This window comes from Chiloscyllium plagiosum, unplaced genomic scaffold (genome assembly GCF_037043375.1).
Source record: "Chiloscyllium plagiosum isolate Xiang-an unplaced genomic scaffold, Cpla_swu_hap1 HiC_scaffold_18, whole genome shotgun sequence".
NCBI lineage: Eukaryota > Metazoa > Chordata > Chondrichthyes > Orectolobiformes > Hemiscylliidae > Chiloscyllium > Chiloscyllium plagiosum.
The window spans coordinates 85544064-85566907 of record NW_028270156.1 but is presented as its reverse complement, the minus strand read 5'-3'; positions in this window follow the sequence as shown (position 1 = coordinate 85566907).

Genomic DNA, 22844 nt, shown 5'->3' with positions numbered 1-22844 from the left:
CTAACGTGCAGTTTGTTCATTGAATGAATCTGTTAAGTTTAACACTATGAATGAAGGAGAGACGCTCTACTCTTTGAATTAACAAGTGCAGTTTCTTTCATTGAATGAATGCGTTTAGCATGTGGCGATGAATGAATGGCAAAAGATCTAGTCATTGAATTAACACAAGCAGTGAGTATCGTTGATTCACTAAATAAAAGAGTTAATTTATTTCGTTGAATCAAAGAATACCGTTTGATGCATTGAATCAATTATTTGACTTTAATACAACGATGCAGTTTGTAAACTGTTAATTTAGAAACATTTAGTATACGACAGAATGTTTACTCGTCTAATTACAAATGCAGATTGTTCCATTGAATGAATGAATTATGTTTGAAACTTTAAATGATTGAGAGAAGTTCTACACATTGAATGAACATGTGCAGTTAGTTGCAGTGAATGAATGCGTTCAGCTGGTGGTATTGAATAAATGGCAAAAGATCTACTCATTGAATTAACACATGCCGTGTGTTTCTTTGAAATAAAGTGTGCAGTTTGTTTCACGAACTAAATGAATAAAGTTTGTTTCATTGACTGAATGATTTGTCTCTACTCATTGGAATAGCATGTTCAGTGTGTTTCAGTGAATGAATGATTGCCGGCTGATTCATTGAATGAATGAATGCTGTTGGATTCATTAAATAAATAAATTACGTTTGCTTCATTGAAACTATGAAAACCGTTTGAGCAATTGTTTCAATGATTGAAGATGGATTTATTGACTACATGAATGCAGTTAGTTTGATTGAATGAAAGTATTAATTTCAAGGTTTTGTATAAATGCGAGAAGCTCTTCCCGTTACATTAAAACGTGCAGTTAGTTTCATTGAATGTTTGAGTTAAGCTTGACACTATGAATGAATGAGAGAGCTCTCCTCTTTGAATTAACAGGTGCAGTCATTTTCATTGAATGAATGCATGCAGTTGGTTTCTTTGAATGAATCCGTTTTGCATGTGGCAATGAATGAATGACAAAGTCTCCAATCATTGAATTAAAACATGCAGTGTGTTTCATTGAATGTAAGAGTGCCGTTTGATTCACTAAATAAAGGAGTTAATCAGTATTGTTCGTTAACTAAATGAGTAAAGTTTGTTTCTTGAATTAATGAATTATCTCTACTCATTGGAATAGCACGACCAGTGTGTTTCATTGAATGAATGATTGCCGGCTCATTCATTGCATGAATGAATGCTGTTGGATTCATTAAATAAATAAATTACGTTTGCTTCATTGAATCTATGAAAACCGTTTGTTTCACTGAATCAATCATTGAAGTTGGATTTATTGACTATATGAATGCAGTTAGTTTGATTGAATGAAAGCGTAAAGTTCGAGGTTTTGTATAAATTAGAGAAGCTCTTCTCGTTACATTCTAACGTGCAGTTTGTTCATTGAATGAATCTGTTAAGTTTAACACTATGAATGAAGGAGAGACGCTCTACTCTTTGAATTAACAAGTGCAGTTTCTTTCATTGAATGAATGCGTTTAGCATGTGGCGATGAATGAATGGCAAAAGATCTAGTCATTGAATTAACACAAGCAGTGAGTATCGTTGATTCACTAAATAAAAGAGTTAATTTATTTCGTTGAATCAATGAATACCGTTTGATGCATTGAATCAATTATTTGACTTTAATACAACGATGCAGTTTGTCAACTGTTAATTTAGAAACATTTAGTATACGACAGAATGTTTACTCGTCTAATTACAAATGCAGATTGTTTCATTGAATGAATGAATTATGTTTGAAACTTTAAATGATTGAGAGAAGTTCTACACATTGAATGAACATGTGCAGTTTGTTGCAGTGAATGAATGCGTTCAGCTGGTGGTATTGAATAAATGGCTAAAGATCTACTCATTGAATTAACACATGCCGTGTGTTTCCTTGAAATAAAGTGTGCAGTTTGTTTCACGAACTAAATGAATAAAGTTTGTTTCATTGACTGAATGATTTGTCTCTACTCATTGGAATAGCATGTTCAGTGTGTTTCAGTGAATGAATGATTGCCGGCTGATTCATTGAATGAATGAATGCTGTTGGATTCATTAAATAAATAAATTACGTTTGCTTCATTGAAACTATGAAAACCGTTTGAGCAATTGTTTCAATGATTGAAGATGGATTTATTGACTACATGAATGCAGTTAGTTTGATTGAATGAAAGTATTAATTTCAAGGTTTTGTATAAATGCGAGAAGCTCTTCCCGTTACATTAAAACGTGCAGTTAGTTTCATTGAATGTTTGAGTTAAGCTTGACACTATGAATGAATGAGAGAGCTCTCCTCTTTGAATTAACAAGTGCAGTCATTTTCATTGAATGAATGCATGCAGTTTGTTTCTTTGAATGAATCCGGTTAGCATGTGGCAATGAATGAATGACAAAATCTCCAATCATTGAATTAAAACATGCAGTGTGTTTCATTGAATGTAAGAGTGCCGTTTGATTCACTAAATAAAGGAGTTAATCAGTATTGTTCGTTAACTAAATGAGTAAAGTTTGTTTCATTGACTGAATGAATTATCTCTACTCATTGGAATAGCACGACCAGTGTATTTCATTGAATGAATGATTGCCGGCTCATTCATTGCATGAATGAATGCTGTTGGATTCATTAAATAAATAAATTACGTTTGCTTCATTGAATCTATGAAAACCGTTTGTTTCACTGAATCAATCATTGAAGTTGGATTTATTGACTATATGAATGCAGTTAGTTTGATTGAATGAAAGCGTAAAGTTCGAGGTTTTGTATAAATTAGAGAAGCTCTTCTCGTTACATTCTAACGTGCAGTTTGTTCATTGAATGAATCTGTTAAGTTTAACACTATGAATGAAGGAGAGACGCTCTACTCTTTGAATTAACAAGTGCAGTTTCTTTCATTGAATGAATGCGTTTAGCATGTGGCGATGAATGAATGGCAAAAGATCTAGTCATTGAATTAACACAAGCAGTGAGTATCGTTGATTCACTAAATAAAAGAGTTAATTTATTTCGTTGAATCAATGAATACCGTTTGATGCATTGAATCAATTATTTGACTTTAATACAACGATGCAGTTTGTAAACTGTTAATTTAGAAACATTGAGTATACGACAGAATGTTTACTCGTCTAATTACAAATGCAGATTGTTCCATTGAATGAATGAATTATGTTTGAAACTTTAAATGATTGAGGGAAGTTCTACACATTGAATGAACATGTGCAGTTTGTTGCAGTGAATGAATGCGTTCAGCTGGTGGTATTGAATAAATGGCAAAAGATCTACTCATTGAATTAACACATGCCGTGTGTTTCTTTGAAATAAAGTGTGCAGTTTGTTTCACGAACTAAATGAATAAAGTTTGTTTCATTGACTGAATGATTTGTCTCTACTCATTGGAATAGCATGTTCAGTGTGTTTCAGTGAATGAATGATTGCCGGCTGATTCATTGAATGAATGAATGCTGTTGGATTCATTAAATAAATAAATTACGTTTGCTTCATTGAAACTATGAAAATCGTTTGAGCATTTGTTTCAATGATTGAAGATGGATTTATTGACTACATGAATGCAGTTAGTTTAATTGAATGAAAGTATTAATTTCAAGGTTTTGTATAAATGCGAGAAGCTCTTCCCGTTACATTAAAACGTGCAGTTAGTTTCATTGAATGTTTGAGTTAAGCTTGACACTATGAATGAATGAGAGAGCTCTCCTCTTTGAATTAACAAGTGCAGTCATTTTCATTGAATGAATGCATGCAGTTTGTTTCTTTGAATGAATCCGTTTAGCATGTGGCAATGAATGAATGACAAAATCTCCAATCATTGAATTAAAACATGCAGTGTGTTTCATTGAATGTAAGAGTGCCGTTTGATTCACTAAATAAAGGAGTTAATCAGTATTGTTCGTTAACTAAATGAGTAAAGTTTGTTTCATTGACTGAATGAATTATCTCTACTCTTTGGAATAGCACGACCAGTGTGTTTCATTGAATGAATGATTGCCGGCTCATTCATTGCATGAATGAATGCTGTTGGATTCATTAAATAAATAAATTACGTTTGCTTCATTGAATCTATGAAAACCGTTTGTTTCACTGAATCAATCATTGAAGTTGGATTTATTGACTATATGAATGCAGTTAGTTTGATTGAATGAAAGCGTAAAGTTCGAGGCTTTGTATAAATTAGAGAAGATCTTCTCGTTACATTCTAACGTGCAGTTTGTTCATTGAATGAATCTGTTAAGTTTAACACTATGAATGAAGGAGAGACGCTCTACTCTTTGAATTAACAAGTGCAGTTTCTTTCATTGAATGAATGCGTTTAGCATGTGGCGATGAATGAATGGCAAAAGATCTAGTCATTGAATTAACACAAGCAGTGAGTATCGTTGATTCACTAAATAAAAGAGTTAATTTATTTCGTTGAATCAATGAATACCGTTTGATGCATTGAATCAATTATTTGACTTTAATACAACGATGCAGTTTGTAAACTGTTAATTTAGAAACATTTAGTATACGACAGAATGTTTACTCGTCTAATTACAAATGCAGATTGTTTCATTGAATGAATGAATTATGTTTGAAACTTTAAATGATTGAGAGAAGTTCTACACATTGAATGAACATGTGCAGTTTGTTGCAGTGAATGAATGCGTTCAGCTGGTGGTATTGAATAAATGGCAAAAGATCTACTCATTGAATTAACACATGCCCTGTGTTTCTTTGAAATAAAGTGTGCAGTTTGTTTCACGAACTAAATGAATAAAGTTTGTTTCATTGACTGAATGATTTGTCTCTACTCATTGGAATAGCATGTTCAGTGTGTTTCAGTGAATGAATGATTGCCGGCTGATTCATTGAATGAACGAATGCTGTTGGATTCATTAAATAAATGAATTACGTTTGCTTCATTGAAACTATGAAAACCGTTTGAGCAATTGTTTCAATGATTGAAGATGGATTTATTGACTACATGAATGCAGCTAGTTTGATTGAATGAAAGTATTAATTTCAAGGTTTTGTATAAATGCGAGAAGCTCTTCCCGTTACATTAAAACGTGCAGTTAGTTTTATTGAATGTTTGAGTTAAGCTTGACACTATGAATGAATGAGAGAGCTCTCCTCTTTGAATTAACAAGTGCAGTCATTTTCATTGAATGAATGCATGCAGTTTGTTTCTTTGAATGAATCCGGTTAGCATGTGGCAATGAATGAATGACAAAATCTCCAATCATTGAATTAAAACATGCAGTGTGTTTCATTGAATGTAAGAGTGCCGTTTGATTCACTAAATAAAGGAGTTAATCAGTACTGTTCGTTAACTAAATGAGTAAAGTTTGTTTCATTGACTGAATGAATTATCTCTACTCATTGGAATAGCACGACCAGTGTATTTCATTGAATGAATGATTGCCCGCTCATTCATTGCATGAATGAATGCTGTTGGATTCATTAAATAAATAAATTACGTTTGCTTCATTGAATCTATGAAAACCGTTTGTTTCACTGAATCAATCATTGAAGTTGGATTTATTGACTATATGAATGCAGTTAGTTTGATTGAATGAAAGCGTAAAGTTCGAGGTTTTGTATAAATTAGAGAAGCTCTTCTCGTTACATTCTAACGTGCAGTTTGTTCATTGAATGAATCTGTTAAGTTTAACACTATGAATGAAGGAGAGACGCTCTACTCTTTGAATTAACAAGTGCAGTTTCTTTCATTGAATGAATGCGTTTAGCATGTGGCGATGAATGAATGGCAAAAGATCTAGTCATTGAATTAACACAAGCAGTGAGTATCGTTGATTCACTAAATAAAAGAGTTAATTTATTTCGTTGAATCAATGAATACCGTTTGATGCATTGAATCAATTATTTGACTTTAATACAACGATGCAGTTTGTAAACTGTTAATTTAGAAACATTTAGTATACGACAGAATGTTTACTCGTCTAATTACAAATGCAGATTGTTCCATTGAATGAATGAATTATGTTTGAAACTTTAAATGATTGAGAGAAGTTCTACACATTGAATGAACATGTGCAGTTAGTTGCAGTGAATGAATGCGTTCAGCTGGTGGTATTGAATAAATGGCAAAAGATCTACTCATTGAATTAACACATGCCGTGTGTTTCTTTGATTTAAAGTGTGCAGTTTGTTTCACGAACTAAATGAATAAAGTTTGTTTCATTGACTGAATGATTTGTCTCTACTCATTGGAATAGCATGTTCAGTGTGTTTCAGTGAATGAATGATTGCCGGCTGATTCATTGAATGAATGAATGCTGTTGGATTCATTAAATAAATAAATTACGTTTGCTTCATTGAAACTATGAAAACCGTTTGAGCAATTGTTTCAATGATTGAAGATGGATTTATTGACTACATGAATGCAGTTAGTTTGATTGAATGAAAGTATTAATTTCAAGGTTTTGTATAAATGCGAGAAGCTCTTCCCGTTACATTAAAACGTGCAGTTAGTTTCATTGAATGTTTGAGTTAAGCTTGACACTATGAATGAATGAGAGAGCTCTCCTCTTTGAATTAACAGGTGCAGTCATTTTCATTGAATGAATGCATGCAGTTTGTTTCTTTGAATGAATCCGTTTTGCATGTGGCAATGAATGAATGACAAAATCTCCAATCATTGAATTAAAACATGCAGTGTGTTTCATTGAATGTAAGAGTGCCGTTTGATTCACTAAATAAAGGAGTTAATCAGTATTGTTCGTTAACTAAATGAGTAAAGTTTGTTTCATTGACTGAATGAATTATCTCTACTCATTGGAATTGCCGGCTCATTCATTGCATGAATGAATGCTGTTGGATTCATTAAATAAATAAATTACGTTTGCTTCATTGAATCTATGAAAACCGTTTGTTTCACTGAATCAATCATTGAAGTTGGATTTATTGACTATATGAATGCAGTTAGTTTGATTGAATGAAAGCGTAAAGTTCGAGGTTTTGTATAAATTAGAGAAGCTCTTCTCGTTACATTCTAACGTGCAGTTTGTTCATTGAATGAATCTGTTAAGTTTAACACTATGAATGAAGGAGAGACGCTCTACTCTTTGAATTAACAAGTGCAGTTTCTTTCATTGAATGAATGCGTTTAGCATGTGGCGATGAATGAATGGCAAAAGATCTAGTCATTGAATTAACACAAGCAGTGAGTATCGTTGATTCACTAAATAAAAGAGTTAATTTATTTCGTTGAATCAATGAATACCGTTTGATGCATTGAATCAATTATTTGACTTTAATACAACGATGCAGTTTGTAAACTGTTAATTTAGAAACATTTAGTATACGACAGAATGTTTACTCGTCTAATTACAAATGCAGATTGTTCCATTGAATGAATGAATTATGTTTGAAACTTTAAATGATTGAGAGAAGTAGAATGAACATGTGCAGTTTGTTGCAGTGAATGAATGCGTTCAGCTGGTGGTATTGAATAAATGGCAAAAGATCTACTCATTGAATTAACACATGCCGTGTGTTTCTTTGAAATAAAGTGTGCAGTTTGTTTCACGAACTAAATGAATAAAGTTTGTTTCATTGACTGAATGATTTGTCTCTACTCATTGGAATAGCATGTTCAGTGTGTTTCAGTGAATGAATGATTGCCGGCTGATTCATTGAATGAATGAATGCTGTTGGATTCATTAAATAAATAAATTACGTTTGCTTCATTGAAACTATGAAAACCGTTTGAGCAATTGTTTCAATGATTGAAGATGGATTTATTGACTACATGAATGCAGTTAGTTTGATTGAATGAAAGTATTAATTTCAAGGTTTTGTATAAATGCGAGAAGCTCTTCCCGTTACATTAAAACGTGCAGTTAGTTTCATTGAATGTTTGAGTTAAGCTTGACACTATGAATGAATGAGAGAGCTCTCCTCTTTGAATTAACAAGTGCAGTCATTTTCATTGAATGAATGCATGCAGTTTGTTTCTTTGAATGAATCCGTTTAGCATGTGGCAATGAATGAATGACAAAATCTCCAATCATTGAATTAAAACATGCAGTGTGTTTCATTGAATGTAAGAGTGCCGTTTGATTCACTAAATAAAGGAGTTAATCAGTATTGTTCGTTAACTAAATGAGTAAAGTTTGTTTCATTGACTGAATGAATTATCTCTACTCATTGGAATAGCACGACCAGTGTGTTTCATTGAATGAATGATTGCCGGCTCATTCATTGCATGAATGAATGCTGTTGGATTCATTGAATAAATAAATTACGTTTGCTTCATTGAATCTATGAAAACCGTTTGTTTCACTGAATCAATCATTGAAGTTGGATTTATTGACTATATGAATGCAGTTAGTTTGATAGAATGAAAGCGTAAAGTTCGAGGTTTTGTATAAATTAGAGAAGCTCTTCTCGTTACATTCTAACGTGCAGTTTGTTCATTGAATGAATCTGTTAAGTTTAACACTATGAATGAAGGAGAGACGCTCTACTCTTTGAATTAACAAGTGCAGTTTCTTTCATTGAATGAATGCGTTTAGCATGTGGCGATGAATGAATGGCAAAAGATCTAGTCATTGAATTAACACAAGCAGTGAGTATCGTTGATTCACTAAATAAAAGAGTTAATTTATTTCGTTGAATCAATGAATACCGTTTGATGCATTGAATCAATTATTTGACTTTAATACAACGATGCAGTTTGTAAACTGTTAATTTAGAAACATTTAGTATACGACAGAATGTTTACTCGTCTAATTACAAATGCAGATTGTTCCATTGAATGAATGAATTATGTTTGAAACTTTAAATGATTGAGAGAAGTAGAATGAACATGTGCAGTTTGTTGCAGTGAATGAATGCGTTCAGCTGGTGGTATTGAATAAATGGCAAAAGATCTACTCATTGAATTAACACATGCCGTGTGTTTCTTTGAAATAAAGTGTGCAGTTTGTTTCACGAACTAAATGAATAAAGTTTGTTTCATTGACTGAATGATTTGTCTCTACTCATTGGAATAGCATGTTCAGTGTGTTTCAGTGAATGAATGATTGCCGGCTGATTCATTGAATGAATGAATGCTGTTGGATTCATTAAATAAATAAATTAGGTTTGCTTCATTGAAACTATGAAAACCGTTTGAGCAATTGTTTCAATGATTGAAGATGGATTTATTGACTACATGAATGCAGTTAGTTTGATTGAATGAAAGTATTAATTTCAAGGTTTTGTATAAATGCGAGAAGCTCTTCCCGTTACATTAAAACGTGCAGTTAGTTTCATTGAATGTTTGAGTTAAGCTTGACACTATGAATGAATGAGAGAGCTCTCCTCTTTGAATTAACAAGTGCAGTCATTTTCATTGAATGAATGCATGCAGTTTGTTTCTTTGAATGAATCCGTTTAGCATGTGGCAATGAATGAATGACAAAATCTCCAATCATTGAATTAAAACATGCAGTGTGTTTCATTGAATGTAAGAGTGCCGTTTGATTCACTAAATAAAGGAGTTAATCAGTATTGTTCGTTAACTAAATGAGTAAAGTTTGTTTCATTGACTGAATGAATTATCTCTACTCATTGGAATAGCACGACCAGTGTGTTTCATTGAATGAATGATTGCCGGCTCATTCATTGCATGAATGAATGCTGTTGGATTCATTAAATAAATAAATTACGTTTGCTTCATTGAATCTATGAAAACCGTTTGTTTCACTGAATCAATCATTGAAGTTGGATTTATTGACTATATGAATGCAGTTAGTTTGATTGAATGAAAGCGTAAAGTTCGAGGTTTTGTATAAATTAGAGAAGCTCTTCTCGTTACATTCTAACGTGCAGTTTGTTCATTGAATGAATCTGTTAAGTTTAACACTATGAATGAAGGAGAGACGCTCTACTCTTTGAATTAACAAGTGCAGTTTCTTTCATTGAATGAATGCGTTTAGCATGTGGCGATGAATGAATGGCAAAAGATCTAGTCATTGAATTAACACAAGCAGTGAGTATCGTTGATTCACTAAATAAAAGAGTTAATTTATTTCGTTGAATCAATGAATACCGTTTGATGCATTGAATCAATTATTTGACTTTAATACAACGATGCAGTTTGTAAACTGTTAATTTAGAAACATTTAGTATACGACAGAATGTTTACTCGTCTAATTACAAATGCAGATTGTTCCATTGAATGAATGAATTATGTTTGAAACTTTAAATGATTGAGAGAAGTTCTACACATTGAATGAACATGTGCAGTTTGTTGCAGTGAATGAATGCGTTCAGCTGGTGGTATTGAATAAATGGCAAAAGATCTACTCATTGAATTAACACATGCCGTGTGTTTCTTTGAAATAAAGTGTGCAGTTTGTTTCACGAACTAAATGAATAAAGTTTGTTTCATTGACTGAATGATTTGTCTCTACTCATTGGAATAGCATGTTCAGTGTGTTTCAGTGAATGAATGATTGCCGGCTGATTCATTGAATGAATGAATGCTGTTGGATTCATTAAATAAATAAATTACGTTTGCTTCATTGAAACTATGAAAACCGTTTGAGCAATTGTTTCAATGATTGAAGATGGATTTATTGACTACATGAATGCAGTTAGTTTGATTGAATGAAAGTATTAATTTCAAGGTTTTGTATAAATGCGAGAAGCTCTTCCCGTTACATTAAAACGTGCAGTTAGTTTCATTGAATGTTTGAGTTAAGCTTGACACTATGAATGAATGAGAGAGCTCTCCTCTTTGAATTAACAAGTGCAGTCATTTTCATTTAATGAATGCATGCAGTTTGTTTCTTTGAATGAATCCGTTTAGCATGTGGCAATGAATGAATGACAAAATCTCCAATCATTGAATTAAAACATGCAGTGTGTTTCATTGAATGTAAGAGTGCCGTTTGATTCACTAAATAAAGGAGTTAATCAGTATTGTTCGTTAACTAAATGAGTAAAGTTTGTTTCATTGACTGAATGAATTATCTCTACTCATTGGAATAGCACGACCAGAGTGTTTCATTGAATGAATGATTGCCGGCTCATTCATTGCATGAATGAATGCTGTTGGATTCATTAAATAAATAAATTACGTTTGCTTCATTGAATCTATGAAAACCGTTTGTTTCACTGAATCAATCATTGAAGTTGGATTTATTGACTATATGAATGCAGTTAGTTTGATTGAATGAAAGCGTAAAGTTCGAGGTTTTGTATAAATTAGAGAAGCTCTTCTCGTTACATTCTAACGTGCAGTTTGTTCATTGAATGAATCTGTTAAGTTTAACACTATGAATGAAGGAGAGACGCTCTACTCTTTGAATTAACAAGTGCAGTTTCTTTCATTGAATGAATGCGTTTAGCATGTGGCGATGAATGAATGGCAAAAGATCTAGTCATTGAATTAACACAAGCAGTGAGTATCGTTGATTCACTAAATAAAAGAGTTAATTTATTTCGTTGAATCAATGAATACCGTTTGATGCATTGAATCAATTATTTGACTTTAATACAACGATGCAGTTTGTAAACTGTTAATTTAGAAACATTTAGTATACGACAGAATGTTTACTCGTCTAATTACAAATGCAGATTGTTCCATTGAATGAATGAATTATGTTTGAAACTTTAAATGATTGAGAGAAGTTCTACACATTGAATGAACATGTGCAGTTTGTTGCAGTGAATGAATGCGTTCAGCTGGTGGTATTGAATAAATGGCAAAAGATCTACTCATTGAATTAACACATGCCGTGTGTTTCTTTGAAATAAAGTGTGCAGTTTGTTTCACGAACTAAATGAATAAAGTTTGTTTCATTGACTGAATGATTTGTCTCTACTCATTGGAATAGCATGTTCAGTGTGTTTCAGTGAATGAATGATTGCCGGCTGATTCATTGAATGAATGAATGCTGTTGGATTCATTAAATAAATAAATTACGTTTGCTTCATTGAAACTATGAAAACCGTTTGAGCAATTGTTTCAATGATTGAAGATGGATTTATTGACTACATGAATGCAGTTAGTTTGATTGAATGAAAGTATTAATTTCAAGGTTTTGTATAAATGCGAGAAGCTCTTCCCGTTACATTAAAACGTGCAGTTAGTTTCATTGAATGTTTGAGTTAAGCTTGACACTATGAATGAATGAGAGAGCTCTCCTCTTTGAATTAACAAGTGCAGTCATTTTCATTGAATGAATGCATGCAGTTTGTTTCTTTGAATGAATCCGTTTAGCATGTGGCAATGAATGAATGACAAAATCTCCAATCATTGAATTAAAACATGCAGTGTGTTTCATTGAATGTAAGAGTGCCGTTTGATTCACTAAATAAAGGAGTTAATCAGTATTGTTCGTTAACTAAATGAGTAAAGTTTGTTTCATTGACTGAATGAATTATCTCTACTCATTGGAATAGCACGACCAGAGTGTTTCATTGAATGAATGATTGCCGGCTCATTCATTGCATGAATGAATGCTGTTGGATTCATTAAATAAATAAATTACGTTTGCTTCATTGAATCTATGAAAACCGTTTGTTTCACTGAATCAATCATTGAAGTTGGATTTATTGACTATATGAATGCAGTTAGTTTGATTGAATGAAAGCGTAAAGTTCGAGGTTTTGTATAAATTAGAGAAGCTCTTCTCGTTACATTCTAACGTGCAGTTTGTTCATTGAATGAATCTGTTAAGTTTAACACTATGAATGAAGGAGAGACGCTCTACTCTTTGAATTAACAAGTGCAGTTTCTTTCATTGAATGAATGCGTTTAGCATGTGGCGATGAATGAATGGCAAAAGATCTAGTCATTGAATTAACACAAGCAGTGAGTATCGTTGATTCACTAAATAAAAGAGTTAATTTATTTCGTTGAATCAATGAATACCGTTTGATGCATTGAATCAATTATTTGACTTTAATACAACGATGCAGTTTGTAAACTGTTAATTTAGAAACATTTAGTATACGACAGAATGTTTACTCGTCTAATTACAAATGCAGATTGTTCCATTGAATGAATGAATTATGTTTGAAACTTTAAATGATTGAGAGAAGTTCTACACATTGAATGAACATGTGCAGTTTGTTGCAGTGAATGAATGCGTTCAGCTGGTGGTATTGAATAAATGGCAAAAGATCTACTCATTGAATTAACACATGCCGTGTGTTTCTTTGAAATAAAGTGTGCAGTTTGTTTCACGAACTAAATGAATAAAGTTTGTTTCATTGACTGAATGATTTGTCTCTACTCATTGGAATAGCATGTTCAGTGTGTTTCAGTGAATGAATGATTGCCGGCTGATTCATTGAATGAATGAATGCTGTTGGATTCATTAAATAAATAAATTAGGTTTGCTTCATTGAAACTATGAAAACCGTTTGAGCAATTGTTTCAATGATTGAAGATGGATTTATTGACTACATGAATGCAGTTAGTTTGATTGAATGAAAGTATTAATTTCAAGGTTTTGTATAAATGCGAGAAGCTCTTCCCGTTACATTAAAACGTGCAGTTAGTTTCATTGAATGTTTGAGTTAAGCTTGACACTATGAATGAATGAGAGAGCTCTCCTCTTTGAATTAACAAGTGCAGTCATTTTCATTGAATGAATGCATGCAGTTTGTTTCTTTGAATGAATCCGTTTAGCATGTGGCAATGAATGAATGACAAAATCTCCAATCATTGAATTAAAACATGCAGTGTGTTTCATTGAATGTAAGAGTGCCGTTTGATTCACTAAATAAAGGAGTTAATCAGTATTGTTCGTTAACTAAATGAGTAAAGTTTGTTTCATTGACTGAATGAATTATCTCTACTCATTGGAATAGCACGACCAGTGTGTTTCATTGAATGAATGATTGCCGGCTCATTCATTGCATGAATGAATGCTGTTGGATTCATTAAATAAATAAATTACGTTTGCTTCATTGAATCTATGAAAACCGTTTGTTTCACTAAATCAATCATTGAAGTTGGATTTATTGACTATATGAATGCAGTTAGTTTGATTGAATGAAAGCGTAAAGTTCGAGGTTTTGTATAAATTAGAGAAGCTCTTCTCGTTACATTCTAACGTGCAGTTTGTTCATTGAATGAATCTGTTAAGTTTAACACTATGAATGAAGGAGAGACGCTCTACTCTTTGAATTAACAAGTGCAGTTTCTTTCATTGAATGAATGCGTTTAGCATGTGGCGATGAATGAATGGCAAAAGATCTAGTCATTGAATTAACACAAGCAGTGAGTATCGTTGATTCACTAAATAAAAGAGTTAATTTATTTCGTTGAATCAATGAATACCGTTTGATGCATTGAATCAATTATTTGACTTTAATACAACGATGCAGTTTGTAAACTGTTAATTTAGAAACATTCAGTATACGACAGAATGTTTACTCGTCTAATTACAAATGCAGATTGTTCCATTGAATGAATGAATTATGTTTGAAACTTTAAATGATTGAGAGAAGTTCTACACATTGAATGAACATGTGCAGTTTGTTGCAGTGAATGAATGCGTTCAGCTGGTGGTATTGAATAAATGGCAAAAGATCTACTCATTGAATTAACACATGCCGTGTGTTTCTTTGAAATAAAGTGTGCAGTTTGTTTCACGAACTAAATGAATAAAGTTTGTTTCATTGACTGAATGATTTGTCTCTACTCATTGGAATAGCATGTTCAGTGTGTTTCATTGAATGAATGATTGCCGGCTCATTCATTGCTTGAATGAATGCTGTTGGATTCATTAAATAAATAAATTACGTTTGCTTCATTGAAACTATGAAAACCGTTTGAGCAATTGTTTCAATGATTGAAGATGGATTTATTGACTACATGAATGCAGTTAGTTTGATTGAATGAAAGTATTAATTTCAAGGTTTTGTATAAATGCGAGAAGCTCTTCCCGTTACATTAAAACGTGCAGTTAGTTTCATTGAATGTTTGAGTTAAGCTTGACACTATGAATGAATGAGAGAGCTCTCCTCTTTGAATTAACAAGTGCAGTCATTTTCATTGAATGAATGCATGCAGTTTGTTTCTTTGAATGAATCCGTTTAGCATGTGGCAATGAATGAATGACAAAATCTCCAATCATTGAATTAAAACATGCAGTGTGTTTCATTGAATGTAAGAGTGCCGTTTGATTCACTAAATAAAGGAGTTAATCAGTATTGTTCGTTAACTAAATGAGTAAAGTTTGTTTCATTGACTGAATGAATTATCTCTACTCATTGGAATAGCACGACCAGAGTGTTTCATTGAATGAATGATTGCCGGCTCATTCATTGCATGAATGAATGCTGTTGGATTCATTAAATAAATAAATTACGTTTGCTTCATTGAATCTATGAAAACCGTTTGTTTCACTGAATCAATCATTGAAGTTGGATTTATTGACTATATGAATGCAGTTAGTTTGATTGAATGAAAGCGTAAAGTTCGAGGTTTTGTATAAATTAGAGAAGCTCTTCTCGTTACATTCTAACGTGCAGTTTGTTCATTGAATGAATCTGTTAAGTTTAACACTATGAATGAAGAAGAGACGCTCTACTCTTTGAATTAACAAGTGCAGTTTCTTTCATTGAATGAATGCGTTTAGCATGTGGCGATGAATGAATGGCAAAAGATCTAGTCATTGAATTAACACAAGCAGTGAGTATCGTTGATTCACTAAATAAAAGAGTTAATTTATTTCGTTGAATCAATGAATACCGTTTGATGCATTGAATCAATTATTTGACTTTAATACAACGCTGCAGTTTGTCAACTGTTAATTTAGAAACATTTAGTATACGACAGAATGTTTACTCGTCTAATTACAAATGCAGATTGTTCCATTGAATGAATGAATTATGTTTGAAACTTTAAATGATTGAGAGAAGTTCTACACATTGAATGAACATGTGCAGTTTGTTGCAGTGAATGAATGCGTTCAGCTGGTGGTATTGAATAAATGGCAAAAGATCTACTCATTGAATTAACACATGCCGTGTGTTTCTTTGAAATAAAGTGTGCAGTTTGTTTCACGAACTAAATGAATAAAGTTTGTTTCATTGACTGAATGATTTGTCTCTACTCATTGGAATAGCATGTTCAGTGTGTTTCAGTGAATGAATGATTGCCGGCTGATTCATTGAATGAATGAATGCTGTTGGATTCATTAAATAAATAAATTACGTTTGCTTCATTGAAACTATGAAAACCGTTTGAGCAATTGTTTCAATGATTGAAGATGGATTTATTGACTACATGAATGCAGTTAGTTTGATTGAATGAAAGTATTAATTTCAAGGTTTTGTATAAATGCGAGAGGCTCTTCCCGTTACATTAAAACGTGCAGTTAGTTTCATTGAATGTTTGAGTTAAGCTTGACACTATGAATGAATGAGAGAGCTCTCCTCTTTGAATTAACAAGTGCAGTCATTTTCATTGAATGAATGCATGCAGTTTGTTTCTTTGAATGAATCCGTTTAGCATGTGGCAATGAATGAATGACAAAATCTCCAATCATTGAATTAAAACATGCAGTGTGTTTCATTGAATGTAAGAGTGCCGTTTGATTCACTAAATAAAGGAGTTAATCAGTATTGTTCGTTAACTAAATGAGTAAAGTTTGTTTCATTGACTGAATGAATTATCTCTACTCATTGGAATAGCACGACCAGTGTGTTTCATTGAATGAATGATTGCCGGCTCATTCATTGCATGAATGAATGCTGTTGGATTCATTAAATAAATAAATTACGTTTGCTTCATTGAATCTATGAAAACCGTTTGTTTCACTGAATCAATCATTGAAGTTGGATTTATTGACTATATGAATGCAGTTAGTTTGATAGAATGAAAGCGTAAAGTTCGAGGTTTTGTATAAATTAGAGAAGCTCTTCTCGTTACATTCTAACGTGCAGTTTGTTCATTGAATGAATCTGTTAAGTTTAACACTATGAATGAAGGAGAGACGCTCTACTCTTTGAATTAACAAGTGCAGTTTCTTTCATTGAATGAATGCGTTTAGCATGTGGCGATGAATGAATGGCAAAAGATCTAGTCATTGAATTAACACAAGCAGTGAGTATCGTTGATTCACTAAATAAAAGAGTTAATTTATTTCGTTGAATCAATGAATACCGTTTGATGCATTGAATCAATTATTTGACTTTAATACAACGATGCAGTTTGTCAACTGTTAATTTAGAAACATTTAGTATACGACAGAATGTTTACTCGTCTAATTACAAATGCAGATTGTTCCATTGAATGAATGAATTATGTTTGAAACTTTAAATGATTGAGAGAAGTTCTACACATTGAATGAACATGTGCAGTTTGTTGCAGTGAATGAATGCGTTCAGCTGGTGGTATTGAATAAATGGCAAAAGATCTACTCATTGAATTAACACATGCCGTGTGTTTCTTTGAAATAAAGTGTGCAGTTTGTTTCACGAACTAAATGAATAAAGTTTGTTTCATTGACTGAATGATTTGTCTCTACTCATTGGAATAGCATGTTCTGTGTGTTTCAGTGAATGAATGATTGCCGGCTGATTCATTGAATGAATGAATGCTGTTGGATTCATTAAATAAATAAATTACGTTTGCTTCATTGAAACTATGAAAACCGTTTGAGCAATTGTTTCAATGATTGAAGATGGATTTATTGACTACATGAATGCAGTTAGTTTGATTGAATGAAAGTATTAATTTCAAGGTTTTGTATAAATGCGAGAAGCTCTTCCCGTTACATTAAAACGTGCAGTTAGTTTCATTGAATGTTTGAGTTAAGCTTGACACTATGAATGAATGAGAGAGCTCTCCTCTTTGAATTAACAAGTGCAGTCATTTTCATTGAATGAATGCATGCAGTTTGTTTCTTTGAATGAATCCGTTTAGCATGTGGCAATGAATGAATGACAAAATCTCCAATCATTGAATTAAAACATGCAGTGTGTTTCATTGAATGTAAGAGTGCCGTTTGATTCACTAAATAAAGGAGTTAATCAGTATTGTTCGTTAACTAAATGAGTAAAGTTTGTTTCATTGACTGAATGAATTATCTCTACTCATTGGAATAGCACGTCCAGTGTGTTTCATTGAATGAATGATTGCCGGCTCATTCATTGCATGAATGAATGCTGTTGGATTCATTAAATAAATAAATTACGTTTGCTTCATTGAATCTATGAAAACCGTTTGTTTCACTGAATCAATCATTGAAGTTGGATTTATTGACTATATGAATGCAGTTAGTTTGATTGAATGAAAGCGTAAAGTTCGAGGTTTTGTATAAATTAGAGAAGCTCTTCTCGTTACATTCTAACGTGCAGTTTGTTCATTGAATGAATCTGTTAAGTTTAACACTATGAATGAAGGAGAGACGCTCTACTCTTTGAATTAACAAGTGCAGTTTCTTTCATTGAATGAATGCGTTTAGCATGTGGCGATGAATGAATGGCAAAAGATCTAGTCATTGAATTAACACAAGCAGTGAGTATCGTTGATTCACTAAATAAAAGAGTTAATTTATTTCGTTGAATCAATGAATACCGTTTCATGCATTGAATCAATTATTTGACTTTAATACAACGATGCAGTTTGTAAACTGTTAATTTAGAAACATTTAGTATACGACAGAATGTTCACTCGTCTAATTACAAATGCAGATTGTTCCATTGAATGAATGAATTATGTTTGAAACTTTAAATGATTGAGAGAAGTTCTACACATTGAATGAACATGTGCAGTTTGTTGCAGTGAATGAATGCGTTCAGCTGGTGGTATTGAATAAATGGCAAAAGATCTACTCATTGAATTAACACATGCCGTGTGTTTCTTTGAAATAAAGTGTGCAGTTTGTTTCACGAACTAAATGAATAAAGTTTGTTTCATTGACTGAATGATTTGTCTCTACTCATTGGAATAGCATGTTCAGTGTGTTTCAGTGAATGAATGATTGCCGGCTGATTCATTGAATGAATGAATGCTGTTGGATTCATTAAATAAATAAATTACGTTTGCTTCATTGAAACTATGAAAACCGTTTGAGCAATTGTTTCAATGATTGAAGATGGATTTATTGACTACATGAATGCAGTTAGTTTGATTGAATGAAAGTATTAATTTCAAGGTTTTGTATAAATGCGAGAAGCTCTTCCCGTTACATTAAAACGTGCAGTTAGTTTCATTGAATGTTTGAGTTAAGCTTGACACTATGAATGAATGAGAGAGCTCTCCTCTTTGAATTAACAAGTGCAGTCATTTTCATTGAATGAATGCATGCAGTTTGTTTCTTTGAATGAATCCGTTTAGCATGTGGCAATGAATGAATGACAAAATCTCCAATCATTGAATTAAAACATGCAGTGTGTTTCATTGAATGTAAGAGTGCCGTTTGATTCACTAAATAAAGGAGTTAATCAGTATTGTTCGTTAACTAAATGAGTAAAGTTTGTTTCATTGACTGAATGAATTATCTCTACTCATTGGAATAGCACGACCAGAGTGTTTCATTGAATGAATGATTGCCGGCTCATTCATTGCATGAATGAATGCTGTTGGATTCATTAAATAAATAAATTACGTTTGCTTCATTGAATCTATGAAAACCGTTTGTTTCACTGAATCAATCATTGAAGTTGGATTTATTGACTATATGAATGCAGTTAGTTTGATTGAATGAAAGCGTAAAGTTCGAGGTTTTGTATAAATTAGAGAAGCTCTTCTCGTTACATTCTAACGTGCAGTTTGTTCATTGAATGAATCTGTTAAGTTTAACACTATGAATGAAGGAGAGACGCTCTACTCTTTGAATTAACAAGTGCAGTTTCTTTCATTGAATGAATGCGTTTAGCATGTGGCGATGAATGAATGGCAAAAGATCTAGTCATTGAATTAACACAAGCAGTGAGTATCGTTGATTCACTAAATAAAAGAGTTAATTTATTTCGTTGAATCAATGAATACCGTTTGATGCATTGAATCAATTATTTGACTTTAATACAACGATGCAGTTTGTAAACTGTTAATTTAGAAACATTTAGTATACGACAGAATGTTTACTCGTATAATTACAAATGCAGATTGTTCCATTGAATGAATGAATTACGTTTGAAACTTTAAATGATTGAGAGAAGTTCTACACATTGAATGAACATGTGCAGTTTGTTGCAGTGAATGAATGCGTTCAGCTGGTGGTATTGAATAAATGGCAAAAGATCTACTCATTGAATTAACACATGCCGTGTGTTTCTTTGAAATAAAGTGTGCAGTTTGTTTCACGAACTAAATGAATAAAGTTTGTTTCATTGACTGAATGATTTGTCTCTACTCATTGGAATAGCATGTTCAGTGTGTTTCAGTGAATGAATGATTGCCGGCTGATTCATTGAATGAATGAATGCTGTTGGATTCATTAAATAAATAAATTACGTTTGCTTCATTGAAACTATGAAAACCGTTTGAGCAATTGTTTCAATGATTGAAGATGGATTTATTGACTACATGAATGCAGTTAGTTTGATTGAATGAAAGTATTAATTTCAAGGTTTTGTATAAATGCGAGAAGCTCTTTCCGTTACATTAAAACGTGCAGTTAGTTTCATTGAATGTTTGAGTTAAGCTTGACACTATGAATGAATGAGAGAGCTCTCCTCTTTGAATTAACAAGTGCAGTCATTTTCATTGAATGAATGCATGCAGTTTGTTTCTTTGAATGAATCCGTTTAGCATGTGGCAATGAATGAATGACAAAATCTCCAATCATTGAATTAAAACATGCAGTGAATGTAAGAGTGCCGTTTGATTCACTAAATAAAGGAGTTAATCAGTATTGTTCGTTAACTAAATGAGTAAAGTTTGTTTCATTGACTGAATGAATTATCTCTACTCATTGGAATAGCACGTCCAGTGTGTTTCATTGAATGAATGATTGCCGGCTCATTCATTGCATGAATGAATGCTGTTGGATTCATTAAATAAATAAATTACGTTTGCTTCATTGAATCTATGAAAACCGTTTGTTTCACTGAATCAATCATTGAAGTTGGATTTATTGACTATATGAATGCAGTTAGTTTGATTGAATGAAAGCGTAAAGTTCGAGGTTTTGTATAAATTAGAGAAGCTCTTCTCGTTACATTCTAACGTGCAGTTTGTTCATTGAATGAATCTGTTAAGTTTAACACTATGAATGAAGGAGAGACGCTCTACTCTTTGAATTAACAAGTGCAGTTTCTTTCATTGAATGAATGCGTTTAGCATGTGGCGATGAATGAATGGCAAAAGATCTAGTCATTGAATTAACACAAGCAGTGAGTATCGTTGATTCACTAAATAAAAGAGTTAATTTATTTCGTTGAATCAATGAATACCGTTTGATGCATTGAATCAATTATTTGACTTTAATACAACGCTGCAGTTTGTCAACTGTTAATTTAGAAACATTTAGTATACGACAGAATGTTTACTCGTCTAATTACAAATGCAGATTGTTCCATTGAATGAATGAATTATGTTTGAAACTTTAAATGATTGAGAGAAGTTCTACACATTGAATGAACATGTGCAGTTTGTTGCAGTGAATGAATGCGTTCAGCTGGTGGTATTGAATAAATGGCAAAAGATCTACTCATTGAATGAACACATGCCGTGTGTTTCTTTGAAATAAAGTGTGCAGTTTGTTTCACGAACTAAATGAATAAAGTTTGTTTCATTGACTGAATGATTTGTCTCTACTCATTGGAATAGCATGTTCAGTGTGTTTCAGTGAATGAATGATTGCCGGCTGATTCATTGAATGAATGAATGCTGTAGGATTCATTACATAAATAAATTACGTTTGCTTCATTGAAACTATGAAAACCGTTTGAGCAATTGTTTCAATGATTGAAGATGGATTTATTGACTACATGAATGCAGTTAGTTTGATTGAATGAAAGTATTAATTTCAAGGTTTTGTATAAATGCGAGAAGCTCTTCCCGTTACATTAAAACGTGCAGTTAGTTTCATTGAATGTTTGAGTTAAGCTTGACACTATGAATGAATGAGAGAGCTCTCCTCTTTGAATTAACAAATGCAGTCATTTTCATTGAATGAATGCATGCAGTTTGTTTCTTTGAATGAATCCGTTTAGCATGTGGCAATGAATGAATGACAAAATCTCCAATCATTGAATTAAAACATGCAGTGTGTTTCATTGAATGTAAGAGTGCCGTTTGATTCACTAAATAAAGGAGTTAATCAGTATTGTTCGTTAACTAAATGAGTAAAGTTTGTTTCATTGACTGAATGAATTATCTCTACTCATTGGAATAGCACGACCAGTTTCTTTCATTGAATGAATGCGTTTAGCATGTGGCGATGAATGAATGGCAAAAGATCTAGTCATTGAATTAACACAAGCAGTGAGTATCGTTGTTTCACTAAATAAAAGAGTTAATTTATTTCGTTGAATCAATGAATACCGTTTGATGCATTGAATCAATTATTTGACTTTAATACAACGATGCAGTTTGTCAACTGTTAATTTAGAAACATTTAGTATACGACAGAATGTTTACTCGTCTAATTGCAAATGCAGATTGTTCCATTGAATGAATGAATTATGTTTGAAACTTTAAATGATTGAGAGAAGTTCTACACATTGAATGAACATGTGCAGTTTGTTGCAGTGAATGAATGCGTTCAGCTGGTGGTATTGAATAAATGGCAAAAGATCTACTCATTGAATTAACACATGCCGTGTGTTTCTTTGAAATAAAGTGTGCAGTTTGTTTCACGAACTAAATGAATAAAGTTTGTTTCAT